The sequence below is a fragment of the Melospiza georgiana genome, chromosome 9, assembly GCF_028018845.1.
Source record: "Melospiza georgiana isolate bMelGeo1 chromosome 9, bMelGeo1.pri, whole genome shotgun sequence".
In the NCBI taxonomy this organism is placed as follows: domain Eukaryota; kingdom Metazoa; phylum Chordata; class Aves; order Passeriformes; family Passerellidae; genus Melospiza; species Melospiza georgiana.
This window is the reverse complement of record NC_080438.1, coordinates 21445212-21458511: the sequence shown is the minus strand read 5'-3', so window position 1 is coordinate 21458511 and position 13300 is coordinate 21445212. Positions and strand designations below refer to the sequence as shown.

At 40.7% G+C, this 13300-nt stretch overlaps 1 protein-coding gene across 5 annotated transcripts in view; it reads right to left on the bottom strand.

Moving 5' to 3' along the window:
• The window catches only part of ST3GAL3 (ST3 beta-galactoside alpha-2,3-sialyltransferase 3), a 169386-nt gene that overhangs the window by 131636 nt on the left and 24450 nt on the right, over positions 1-13300 (bottom strand). The window lies entirely within an intron of this gene.

Genomic DNA, 13300 nt, shown 5'->3' with positions numbered 1-13300 from the left:
TGTAGTTAATGTCAAATTTAAAAGCTGTTAATTTTCCTAAAATATATTTTGCATTCAAACACTGCACATGAAATATTAGGATTTATCTGAGAATGGCTGAAAAGCACTGCAAGCACCAAATTAATAACATTATTGCAACCCACAAAATAGCATAATGTTTCATTCCCTTAACTGAGAACATTATCTTCCTCATATTAAAAAAAAACAATTTACAAGCAGATTAGGAGCTCCCTTTTCCGATCCACTTCTTCATGCTACTATTAGTTTCAACTAATCAAATTCACTATGAATAACCTGAATTATAGTCAACTCCCCCTAGACTTCCAGAAGTAATTTCACTAAAAATGGATCTTTATTAAAACACTGTGTTTATTTCTGGTATTAACACTCCAAAAGTGAAGAAACTATAAACCTGGAAAAGGCTGAGAAGATAATAATATGTCGCCTTTCTTCTACCCCCAAAGCCTACTCACATCCAAACTCAGAGCTACAGGTTATTTCTGTCAGAATTTGATGGAGATAAACATTTCTTTGAAGCAAGCCAGATTTACTTGCAAATACACTGAGTTCTGCTTCACAGAACTCAAAAAGAAAAGTTTCTTTGCTTCTATTTTCAAATCTCTTCCAGTCATCACTCAGTTCCAAATCCCCCTGACTTTCTAGGGGGTCTTTTTTGCTGAGACAAAGTGGCAGCTCTGTCTGTGCCCAGTGCCTTTCCCCAAGCCCCAGAGTGGGCTCTACCTTTCAAAGGCAATCTTCAAAGGCTCTATCTTTCAAAACTCATTAAGATACAATGTAAAACATACCCACTTACACGCACCCTTGCTTTAGGCGCCAGGAAGTGTTCGTGCCTGAAGGAGCAATCCCCAACCTTTCAGATACCTATTTCCATAAATAAGCTTAAATTTTTGTCCTCCTGCCTTAACTGAAGGGCAGCCTTTATGCCTAAATCATGAAATCTGACACACAGTAACTTGCCAATATGTACAGCTTAAGGCTGCACATGCCACAGTGCCAGTCTTTTACATCTGTTTTCATGTTAACTACAATCTTTTTTTTCAGTGACTCTAGCAGCTTAAAAAAGAAAAGGAAAAAAAAACCAAAACAACACGATATAGCAAAATCCAAATGTAATTCTGGATCTTATCCAATCCATCAGAAGAAGCAAAGACAGCACAAGCACTCACTCAATTTAGAAGGCACTCGGTGCCAGGAATAATGATGGCTGAGACCTCACCAGCCAGATTGCAAAGTTGCTTTGGGTCACTTTGTGTCAACTTAAACCCAAAATTGCATTGGGACCTATGCTCTGGGTCACTTTCCCTCACTCCCACCATCCAGTTAGAGCATCACAAATTGGACCAATATACAAATGTGCTCCATCATGCCCCACAAAACAGTGCTGTACAGGGTTACCTGAAGGCACTCACCACAGCCCCTTTGGACAGTGGAGCGGTTCATGAGACCCTGCTCCACTGCTGTGAAACCAACACAAGGGTCCCATTTCATTCAGGAAAAAGGAGCTCAAAGACAGACTCTGCAAAGACCCTCAATGCTGCTCTGGGAACAAATTTAAAACATTTCCAATAATGGTCCATACAGGACCCAGAGCTGAATGCACCTTCAAAGCAACACAACAGGACTTCAACAGACCTGTTCTGTAGTAAAAGAAAAAACAAAAACAAAACCCAAACCTCAAAAAAAATGCACCTTCAAGCAAATCTGTGATGACTAAATTTATTGCTGCACTTATACCACACTCCAGATAAGACATCCAGGTATGTGGACTGATTGTATTTCAAGGCAAGGGATGCACTTCAAGTGTTGCTAACCCCTTACCTTCTCAGGGCCTGGATAACTGCACCACATTCCCCTGTCCCCAAGACAGACAAATTAAATCATCCATCTTGCTGCATATATTGTGCACCTTAGCTCAGGGCATTTCTGGACACCAGACTAGTATTAAACTGCTACTTGTAACACATTGCTGTATCTTTTCCAGTACTCTGGTTTCTGAACAGAAAAATAAATGCAGATTTGGGTCTTCACAAATGACTGATGACCCACACCAACTGCAGATTTGTAGGAGACAAAGCCATGCTGAAAAGCACCTGAAGTTTCATATTCCATGCACATCCCTAGATAAACATTTACCATGGGTACTGCACAGAAGAGATGTATGGAAACAGCTCTTAAAAGCCCAGTTGTGTCAAGTTCTTAAAATCATGCAGGAGCAAATACATGGATTAATTTCCAACGCAAATACTATTCTTACTTTGATTTCATAATTGAAGAAGATACAATATATAAACCAAAACATAAGCAGTGACAACACATAATGAGAACTGCAAATATAATCCACATTCAAACAAGAACTGTACATAAACTGTACATTTACCTAAGTGCTGTTTCAGAATTTCAGTTAAGATTTTTATAGTAAGTCCCTCTGAGAAGTCACTAAGTTTTTATTGCTTTTTACAGATTCTCCCTGCAAGGATTTGTAGATATTTGTCTCAACCTATTGGAAACCAAAGAAGCTGAACCAATAACTTCTCTCTCCTTTTTTCTTTTTTTAGGGGAGGATTGTTTAGGGGTTTAAAAAAAAAAAAATGAAATGCAAAACCAGACTTCAGCAATAAAGTAACTTCCCCAAAAAAACCAACATGATTGCGTGCTGCTTTGGAAATGGTCCTGAGAAACCACAAACTGTCAGTCCCACTGGAGTTATAAGAGTTTAATAATAAAGGCTTAACACAGCCTCAGTACCACATACCATTACAGCAATACACACCACAGGCCAAGCCAAACAGGGAATACAAGAACACATCACAACATAAGGCTGTGATTTGGCACATCCTTCTTCAGATGTTCAAGCTCTGAGGTCTGCTTTGCTTTCTTACATGCATTATCAATGTCTCTCATTCCATATACCTCTGTTCTCCAGATACTCTGATGGATTCCTACAGAACTACAACCTGTATTTAATAACATCTAATGTAATTTATACCTCCAGAGCTTGATCAGAGATCAGATATCCTGCAGAGCTCCATCAGCTGGCCTGGGGATGGCAACTGCAGTAATATTGCCCAACAAAATTTTGATTCAGAGTCAGAATGAAAAGAAAAAAAAGAGGGGCTTCATTTTAATCAAGGAATTAGAAGAACATTCTTAAGGGTCTGTCATTCATCTGTCTCCCTTTTTCTGTTGAGTACTGAAAAGTATAGGATCAAAATTCCCAAGGGCCATCAAAATTTATTTTCTATTTGAGATCAATATTCTGGGATGTGACATACCAGAGAAGGAATATTTAATGCCTGAAACTCTTCATAACTTGCTGACAAAGAGATCAATAACAACAGAAACTATTATTATGTTTCACCTAGTCAGGAAATGAAGCATACAAAAGCACTCTCAAACACATTCTACTGTTGGGATTCATTTGGCAAGAAGATCTTAGAACATCTCCTGCCCCAAAGAAAAAATATTTTGAATAAGACACTATCTTATGATGACTATGCATCATACTGAATAATTCTTATATCCAAAGAACTGAAGGAAACTGAATAATTTCATTTCTGTCTTAGAGATCTCACTTAGATATCTAAAGTATGAATATCCTTCCTCAGATTCAGTAAAACATAACTGCCTGCACTTAAAAATTCCTTGACAAGGCAACCTTCACTTCCTAACACATTGTTTTGCATGCTGAAGATGGATTCAGGAAAGGGCTAAGTAATTTACTGAGTTTAATGACAAATGCCATCTGACTAACTTAGTAAGTATCCTACTTTTGCATTAATGTTGGGCTCCCCATTCCCCCAGCTTGGTCTGTTTTGCTTTGCTAAGCTCTTTCTTCTATAGTGCCAAGGATTTTCCTACCTGACACCTCCTTTTCTGAACACAGTGAGACGGCTCTGTGTTAAGGGCACTGGTCACTACAATAACATCTTCTGTAACACAGTTCAAGGATGTTCCAAGTGACTCATACTCATCATTTAAAACTCAAGGCACTAATTGTAACACACCACCTAAGCTCCACTTCACACAGCATCAGTGAAGGTCAAAGGAAACACATATCATACCACTCTTACTGATAATCTCAGCTCCTACACACGTACTTTGTCAAAAATAATCAGTACTGCTCCTGTGTTTAGACGCCACAAGGAGTTATGATCTCAAGTGTATTGTTTGAGCAGCATAATTCTAACATTTTCAATATCTAAGATGACAAATTACATATAAAGATGACACACACAGAGCACAGGCACACTTCCTAATCACAGATGGGAGAGCAAATAGCAGCCAATAAAGGAACTGCAAGTTTTGGCAAGCAAAACACATGCAGAGTTTCAGTCCAGTGCTGTCTGCAGCTGATAGGAGATCCAGGTTCAAAGTTCAAAACTTAGTCCCTTTATGGGAAGAGAAAAGTCACTCAACAACAGGAAACATCCGATTGTAAAGAACATTTCCAATAAACTCTGGGTTTAATAAATTGTCTTAAAACAAGGCTACACTAAATTTGAATGCCTGTCCTGTGTGCCACCTAGCTATACTTATTTTGGTATGGAGATGTGGGAATAGGACAATGCTTGTTTCAAATAACGTACCTGTGAGGGAAGATTCATCCTCATTTGAGAACACACATCATTGAGAGATATCATAATAATAATACAAATATCTCATTCTTAAGAGTAATTCACTCATGCACTGTACAAACACAAGTTTCTGCATGTTGCTCTAGCCACTATCTCTTGAAATACCATTCCCATTTACAAAGCACACAGTACTGAAGACCCATAGGTTCTCTCTCCATTTTTGTGGCTCACCCAAAACACCCATTTTATTGACAGCTGACTTCACAGCCAAGCTTAGATCTGAACCCAGATTCCTTGGCCATCCTCTCTGTGCAGACATGAGGTCCCTTTTGTGCTTCAGCCTGGAGCCAGCCAGCTTCCACACCGGGAAACTTGCCACGGAGCACTGAGGCTCAGCACAAGCTCTGCTGGGGAGGGCAGGCACAGCGGGCTCTGAGTGAGTCTCTGCAAACTAAGCCGTAGCCAACAGGGGTAATTCTGCTATAACTCATTCAGCCCTGAACAAGTCCTTTGATTAAATTGTTTCTCATCCACAAAAATAAACAATCTGATTTTTTCCAAAGACCCTTGGATAAAAGGCTTGAAAGTTAAGAATGGATATAGCAAAGTATTATCACTTGTCTGGAGAATTTAATGTGGCATCAAGGTCTACTGGTTACACTGTAAACAGAAAAGTCATTCTCTATCACCTCTCAATTTCCTGTCATTTAATTGAAAATACTGTTGTCTTAGTGATACTGAACTTGAGAGATGTAGTAATATTCCTTTAGGCAATTTTTATGAATTTCATGGAACCTAACCAACCTTTTTACACTTGCTGTTTTGTGCATTACTCCTCTTTCATCAGGACGTTTGTTATGAAGTGGTAAATGAACTGAACAACACTCATGTTCTGAACAGATGTATTTTTAAAATGGTTTGAGCATGCCAACTTTCTTTATTCTGCAATGAATGAATGGAATGAAAAGATGTGGCGTCCTGCGCCAGCTGGCAAACGCTTCAGAAGGATATTACATTGCTATTGTCTTCAGCAGTGCCCAAATAACTGTTTGGTGGCAGGAAGGGCTGGTATGTTTTGCTCATAAGATCAGTATTTATTTGAATCTACTACATAACTTCTCAGAGCCATGATGAGCATGGTGCTTGCTGAGCACCAGGGACAGGCAGCTCCTCCGTGCCCACCACAGCTGCTGATCCAGGGGAAGGCCAACAGCTCCTGCCTCTCACCTTGCACTTTGCAGAAGGGAGGTGGACAGTTCCCAGAGACAAAGGACAAGGTGAGATCAAGGTGCTGCAGGCATTAATGAAGATACACTTGGCTTTGAGGAACACAACTCCAGAGAAGGTACAGAACTATCAAAAAGTCACAAAAACACCCAGGCCAAACTCTGCCAATAAAGCTGGTGTCCAAGAAGTTCTTTTCTTGACAATGAGAAATTCTTTATAGCTAATCCCAAACAGATTTTCAGTATTTTAAGGAGCTCATTATCTCCTAAGACAAACCTCATATTTTGGTTTCAATTATTACTGTAGCAAAAGGTCAGTCATACTCCCAAATTCCATAGAAGAACATGCAATAAATTACAAAGCAGTATAATTTCTCTCTTTGAAGATAACAATCTATGTGGCAAGACAGAAAATAGATACTGGCAGTTGGGGAATTACACAGCACAGAGAAAATTAATTCTGTATTTTCATATTGCAAAAAAAGCATATATTGCTAGCTTAGATACTATAAAACACAAAGCATTTATAATTTGAAATAAATTGCTTCAGTCTTGTAGCATTTTTCCTAAATATGGACATGGGCTTTCACCTTAATAAAACACAGTTTGTGTCTCAAACTTACATATACTCACACAGCTGTCAGAGAATTCTGGAAGGCTGATGCACACTATTTTCTGGTTTACATAAATGAAGATATCTACACACAATTAATGACAATTAGGACAACAACAATTTTATAGACTGGTCTTGGTTTTATGCCTATTGAGCCACTCAACTATTTTTTTCTCCCTTTCCCTGACATGCAAAAACCTTTTCCTTTTCCAAGCTAACTCTCAGGAACCCCTCCTTTCTCAAAAGCAGAAGTACAAATACTTCCATCAGGAAATTCACATTCTTGAGTTTCTTTGAAAATGATCTACAACTTAAGATATTTAGCCAGTGATCAAAAGCTTCCCAAAACCTTAAAGCATGCAATATCTGGCCCAACTGCCACAATAACTGCCAACAAGCTCCTATGTAGAGTTTTTACAGTAAGATTTGTCATTTCTCCTGACTCTGCCTGGAGCACAAACAAATTACAGGAAGGACTAAGGTATGAGGCAAGAACCTAAAACATCTCCTGAGTACAAGTGTTTCAGAGGCATCTTGTCCAGAAAATGACCACACTTGAATTTCTTTTGCATAGCAAGGATCCAGATCATTTATTAACATGAAAGGTGATGTTGAACAGAAAGTCTGCTGGATCCATTTTTCACTCATGTATTCTGCACTTTGGGGCCAGGGGGAAGTTTGTGGGAATCCATTTAACTTTTAACAGCATCGCCACAACTGATTCCAAAATTTGAAGGGATTTCTGGCTCATCAAATCCTAAAACTTAGTAAGTTTCCAAAACACGCTGAGACTTCCAAAAGAAAATTTTTATTTGAGAGATCCTACACAATATGTGATTTTATAGGTAGCAGACAGACTCAGAGATATGGAGCATAAGTTCTTCCCAAGCTGATGGCTTGGGAAGCAATTTGTCTTGACCTTACTGACACACTAACTGGCCTACAAAGGGCATTATGTCTACACAAAAGCCTTCACATCCTAAACCAAACACTGACACAAGCAAATCTGAAATAAATATGTTCCCAGAGTATCTACTGGACTATGAAAGCGCCCATACTCAGAGGAAAAAAAAAAACCATATAAAGCTCCAAAACAAGAACCACAGTTACTGAACAGTGCCTATATTCTCATTTCCTATTATTTTCTTTTAAAGAAGTGTTTGATTTTAATTTTTAATAAAAGAGTTCATCAAAACATAAGAAAAAAACCTCAGGGATGCACTAAATACTGTCAGTAGTGCCTCATTTCCATGTGCAGAAATCGCAGGACAATGAAAAACTTATTGAAATAGCAGCTGCAGGAGTGGAAGTTGATCACCACACACACCACTCAACCCCTGGACAAATACAGCTGGAGACAATCTAAGGAAAAGTGTTCCTTCTATCACACCACATAGAAAAATACAATGAATCCCTTTAAATTAGCACTTGGCAGAGAAACAAGCCACCGAGGGGAGGAAAAAAAAAGCAACCAACCAAATAAAGCATTAAAATAATTCCAAGGCACCCAGAAGGTTAAATAAGAAGAAACATCGGTTGCAGTCTGGGATCAATGGAATTAAACTGTTGAGCACCTCCCTGAAGTGTTTCAGCCTTAAAAAAAAAACAAAACTCATAGGGTAGTTTCCAAGTCAGCAGTGACTAAAAATCAGCAGCCACTCTTCTAAGTGGGAAAAGGACATTAAAAAATGCCAATGTCACCTCCAGCTATAAGAACTTACCCTGTCCATGGATAAATTCTATCAAAAAGATCCTTGTCAGCCAGACTGAAGGTTACAGTGACACAAAACTTGTATGCAAAAGTGGAATAGGCAGTAAAATACCAGAGAACCCAGGAAAGCTACAAAGTCTCTTGCATCTTTGCAACAAGCAATCAAAATTCTTCTGGAAAAAAAAGCTAAACAAGAAAACACACCCCAAATACAGAAGAAGAAAAGCCAAAACCCCAATCTACATCAATGGACTACTTTAAGGAAAATATGGAGACGAGGGATAAGCTTGCTTAAGAACAGTAAACCAGCATGCAGTGCAGCAGCATCACTGAAGCATCAATTTTTTGTTGTTATTGAAGATCCTGTGAAACTGCCAACTCTACTTCACTAAAAGTTGAAACTTCAGAAATTGAGAGATGCCAAGAACAACTCCCTTTCTAAGTCAATTTCCACAAAGAAAATCTACTGTAATCTCAGACAAAACTTCCACAACACTCCACAACAGACTCCAGTCCTTATTAGCATTTCCAGCCACCTGCCAATGTGTGCTTCCAGCCAGGATTTCACAGGCTCACTGGGATTCACAAATTTTAGAGTTTCACCAGTTCTGGATTACTCCACTAGCAGAACTCCTTATAAAAGGCAACAGTCATTTTATTAACCTTATTCTAAAACAGCTGCTTCATCCAACACAACTTCTTTTGACTGGCAAAAAACCCCAACAGCTTGATGTTGGCAGGTCTGGGATCAACTCAGAAATGGAAAAAGGCCTTTTCTTGATTTGTGACAAGTCATCAATTTTGGCAACTTTTTGGCCCTGAATTTGACTATGAAATTGCCTGCACAACTGAGCAGATGATAGGGAAAGAGAGGAGAGGATTAAGGAAAGGGAGATAGCAATGAGTAGGGCATTCTACAAATGAAGAATATTGCAGAAGCCTGAGACAGCAGTTCACATAACACAAAGGGCTGCTGGTCACTCAGAAAAGGCTCAAGCTGTTGGGTTATAAAGTCAAGGACTGGCTGTAGAGGAAGAGGTTATTGGGTTTTATAATGTTTTCAAACTGTAATAAAAGAGTGTCTTTCTCAGGCTGGATAACCTTGACATTCCTTTTAAACCATACTAAAGCAAACATGGCCACCAGCTCTCCCAAATCGGATCAACACTAACCACAGTAGGTGCTATTCAAGGCAATACACAAACCTCAGCATCTCAAGGCCAAGGACTCCAATGGAGAAACACAAGCCAAAAGCAGGATTTAGGTCCAACCTCAAAACTCTATATATGTCAGAGAACTGCAACCACTTCAAGATCCTCACTGAATCTGAGCAACTCGTTATCACCAGCCCCGGGCCACAAGACTTCAGAGAAGGAAACAAAGTTATCAGTTGCAGCAGAGAACTTTCCCACAGCTGGTTTTAATTAAGCTAATTTGGCAGTAATGACTGACCGCAAGCAGAGCCCTCCCAAATCACTTTGCAAGCATTTTTGCCAGCATTTCACCATCTGTGATAACCAGGATACTTGATACTAACTAGGATCTGTCTGAGGGACAGAATTTTAGAGCTGTGGATCCACTCTCCTTTAAAATCATCTGGTACAGCCACTGCTTACAGGTAACTGGAGCCACTGTTTACAGATAATAGAGTGTGGGGAGAAGATGCAGAACGTGAGGAAAGGCATTGGATAAATTCCACTGAGAAGCATTGGATAAATTCCACTGAGAAAACCACTCCTGAAAAAGCAGGTAGATCATTTGCCAGAATCCTGTAAAGCCTTGGCCATGCCCATGGTACATGAAACCTGTAAATGATCACATGGATATTGAGGAGATTTTGGAGCTGCAACAAACAGAATGGCCTATATAAGTTCCAGGCTAGTTGTGTAGTTTTTCTTGTATGGATACATGCAGGATAGGGCAGGTTTAGCACGAAGAAATGCTTTGGGTTATACCAGGATGTCAGAACAATCCAGACTGTGCAAATGTAAGCCCCATTAGGGGAATGAGAAAGGATCTAGAAAAGCAGTAATTTTAATGGCATCTAACTACATGGAAATTTTTTTCTAAGGTGAATTTGTGACCGGCAATTGGAGTGGGAGACACTAATGGTATCAGTACCAGCACTGGTATGTGACACCAACACACATAAGGAACAGAAGGATCAGTAAAAATAAGTCAAGAACATGGAGAAAAAAAAAAAAATCAGCCCTCTGCAGGAACACTTAGCATGTACCCACACCCGGTCTGTCTGGTTCACTCAAGGTATGAGCTTCGCAAGAGCAGAATTCAGGGACCAGCTTCAGAAAAGCCCAAGGGATTTGGGCCTTGGGAGAAGACTGGTGCAGGAGAGTTTGCTCATTTTGAAGAATGACCTCCACCATGCTCAAGAATCATAGAGCCGATGTGCAGAAAATCAAGATATGGTACCAGGAGACCCACATGGATCAACAAGAGATTTTGACAGTACTCAAATATAAAAAGAATGCACACAAGTGGTGGGAGCAGGGCCAGGTGTGCAGGGACAAATGTAGAGACACTGCCCTAGTGTGCAAAGACAGACTTGGGAAGGTCAAATCCTGCCTGGAGCTGAAAACAGCCAGGGACAAGAAGTGCTTCTACAAGCAATAGAGCAGTAAAAAGAAGGTTAGAGAAAATGCGGGCCTGCTGCCGAGAAAAAAATATGGAAAAGGCCTGGAGAAACGGGCAGGCAGATCTCATGAAGTTCAGAAAGAAAAATGCAAAGTCCTGCTCCTGGAGAGGAATAACTATGCCCTTCAGGCTGGGTGCCAACCTGCTGGAAAACAGCTTTGCAGAGAAGAACCTGGGAATCCGGGTGGAGCAGCTGACCCTAGCCAGCAGCATGTCCTGGTGACAAAGGCAGCCAGCAGCCCCCAGCGTGGGGACCCTTCCCCTGCTCAGCACTGGGGGGGCTCTGCTGCAGGGCTGGGGCACTGCTGGGCTCCCCTCTGCAGAGACACACACTGGAACAAGTCCAGCAGGCTAAGATGATTAAAGGATTGGAGCATCTGCCACGAGGGGAGGCTGAGAGAGCTGGGATTGCTCAGCCTTGAACAGGGAAGGCTCAGAGGGATCTTAGTAAGTTAACCTGATGGCAAGGATTGAAGGCAGAGATGGGCTCAGAGGTGAGGTGACCAGTGAAGGGACAATAGGCAATGGGAACAAAGTGAGAAGCAGCAAATTCTGTTTAAACCTTATAAAAAAAAACACATCTGTACTATGGGGGTGCCACTGAGTTACACTATTTTGTGACTCTGTGAAACACCCTTGTGTTCTAAATAAGTATTGCTCTTAGGATTTTAGTGCAAGTACTGCCCCTCAATTGAGATTGCTTCAGAACAAATTAAATGCAGAGGAATCAACTGCAAAAAAAGACAAACCTTCCAGTCTGCTGGTAAGATGACGCCAGGCAAAAATTCTGAACAAATGCCTTTAAAAAGTGAGAACTCAATTTATCCCAAATGGAGCACAGGGTAAATCTAATAACTACAAAGTTAGGGTTCATTTACAAAGAATTTCCTTCCCAGTATAATGAAATATATTGTTAATGGCTACTATTTGAGTCCAGGAGTGAAAATCCAATGATCCTGCTGAGGTCATGATTATTACCCATAATGAACTGGGTTTTACTACTGGCTTTCACAAGAGGAGCAGCCAGTTAAACACATGTGCACACTGGAGTGTTTTGGCCAGGAACTGAGCTAGAAGGATCTGGGCAGTTTCTCTAGAGTTGTTCAACATATTCAACATGACTGAAGTGTCCCACACTGACAAATTCCCCCACCAAATTTCACCCTTCAGAAGATTTCAAGCCAGTGGGTTATTAATGCCCTGCATTCTGCTAGTGAAAATTTACATAGTGATGGCCAAGAAGGCATAGCTTCCCACCACAGCCCCAGACAGCCCATTCCCCTAGGCCCCCTCCTTTGAGCCATCACAAGGACTCCCATGGCTGAAAGGTCAGACTTTCCATGTTGGTTTTCTGCTGTTTTGCAGTAGGCTGGCATTGTTTGCCATGCCATCAGTCAAACAGAAACAGCTGGCTCAAGGTAAGCTGTAGAAATAAGGGCCAGGGTTGAAGCACAAAGAATGTGAGTGATGTTCCAAAACACAGTTATAGCCAGTGCTAGCAGTGTTTCCTGCAGCCAAAGGCACATTAATACCTTTCTATCCACTCCTCCTTCACTGTGGCTCTACTCCTACCAGGCATCTTGTCTTCTGCTCCCAACAGATTCCATCACTGAAAGCCACCTACCGTCCCAGAAACATGCAGAAGAATGAAGACAGATTGGGAAAAGAGTTATTGTGGCCTTTGAATATTTTTTTATTTTTCAAGCATGTCTACATAAGGCCTTCTCTCAATGAAATCATACTGTAGTTAGTACCTGTAAAATTATCCATGAGGACAAACCACGATGAGAGGTAGACTCAGCACAAAGTGCTTCAGTGAGTTTGCTACTATATCTACTACATCTTGTACCTACAAGAGGTGTCTTCTGACACCATGGCTTAGATCACTCTGCAAAGCAGAAAACCTCACTCACAGAGCAGTTCTTTTTGCCAACTTCATATCAAATAAACCTGTACCAGAATTCCATGGAATCACAGAATGTTTTGGTTCGGAAGGGATCTTCTGAACGAAAAAACCATCTAGTTTTAAAAACCATCTAGATCTTAAAAACCACCATAGTTCCAAACCCCTGCCATGGGCAGAAACAACTTCCACTAGATCAGGTTGCTCAAACCCCAACCTGGCCTTCAAAACTTCCAGGAATGAGGCAGCCACAACTTCTCTGGGAACCCTCTTCTAGTGCCTCACCAGCCTCACAGTAAATAATGTCTTCCTAATATTCAGTCTAAACCTGCACTTTCAGTTTGAAACCATTTCTGTAAGCACAGGTACATTACAGTGGAGTCAGAACACAGCAGTGACCAAACTGAAGGTGTCTCACTTCCATCAGGATTACCAATTCCAACCCCAAATTAATACCAGCCTCAAGGCCAGACAGGACACTTTGGCAGCAAAGCAAAATTTAGGAGATTTTCACATCCTGTGTGGCCCAACATATCACTGCAACTGCCCCCAGCACAGCTGTGCCATGACAACTGCTCACAGGGAGAGGGGAGTTGGCAA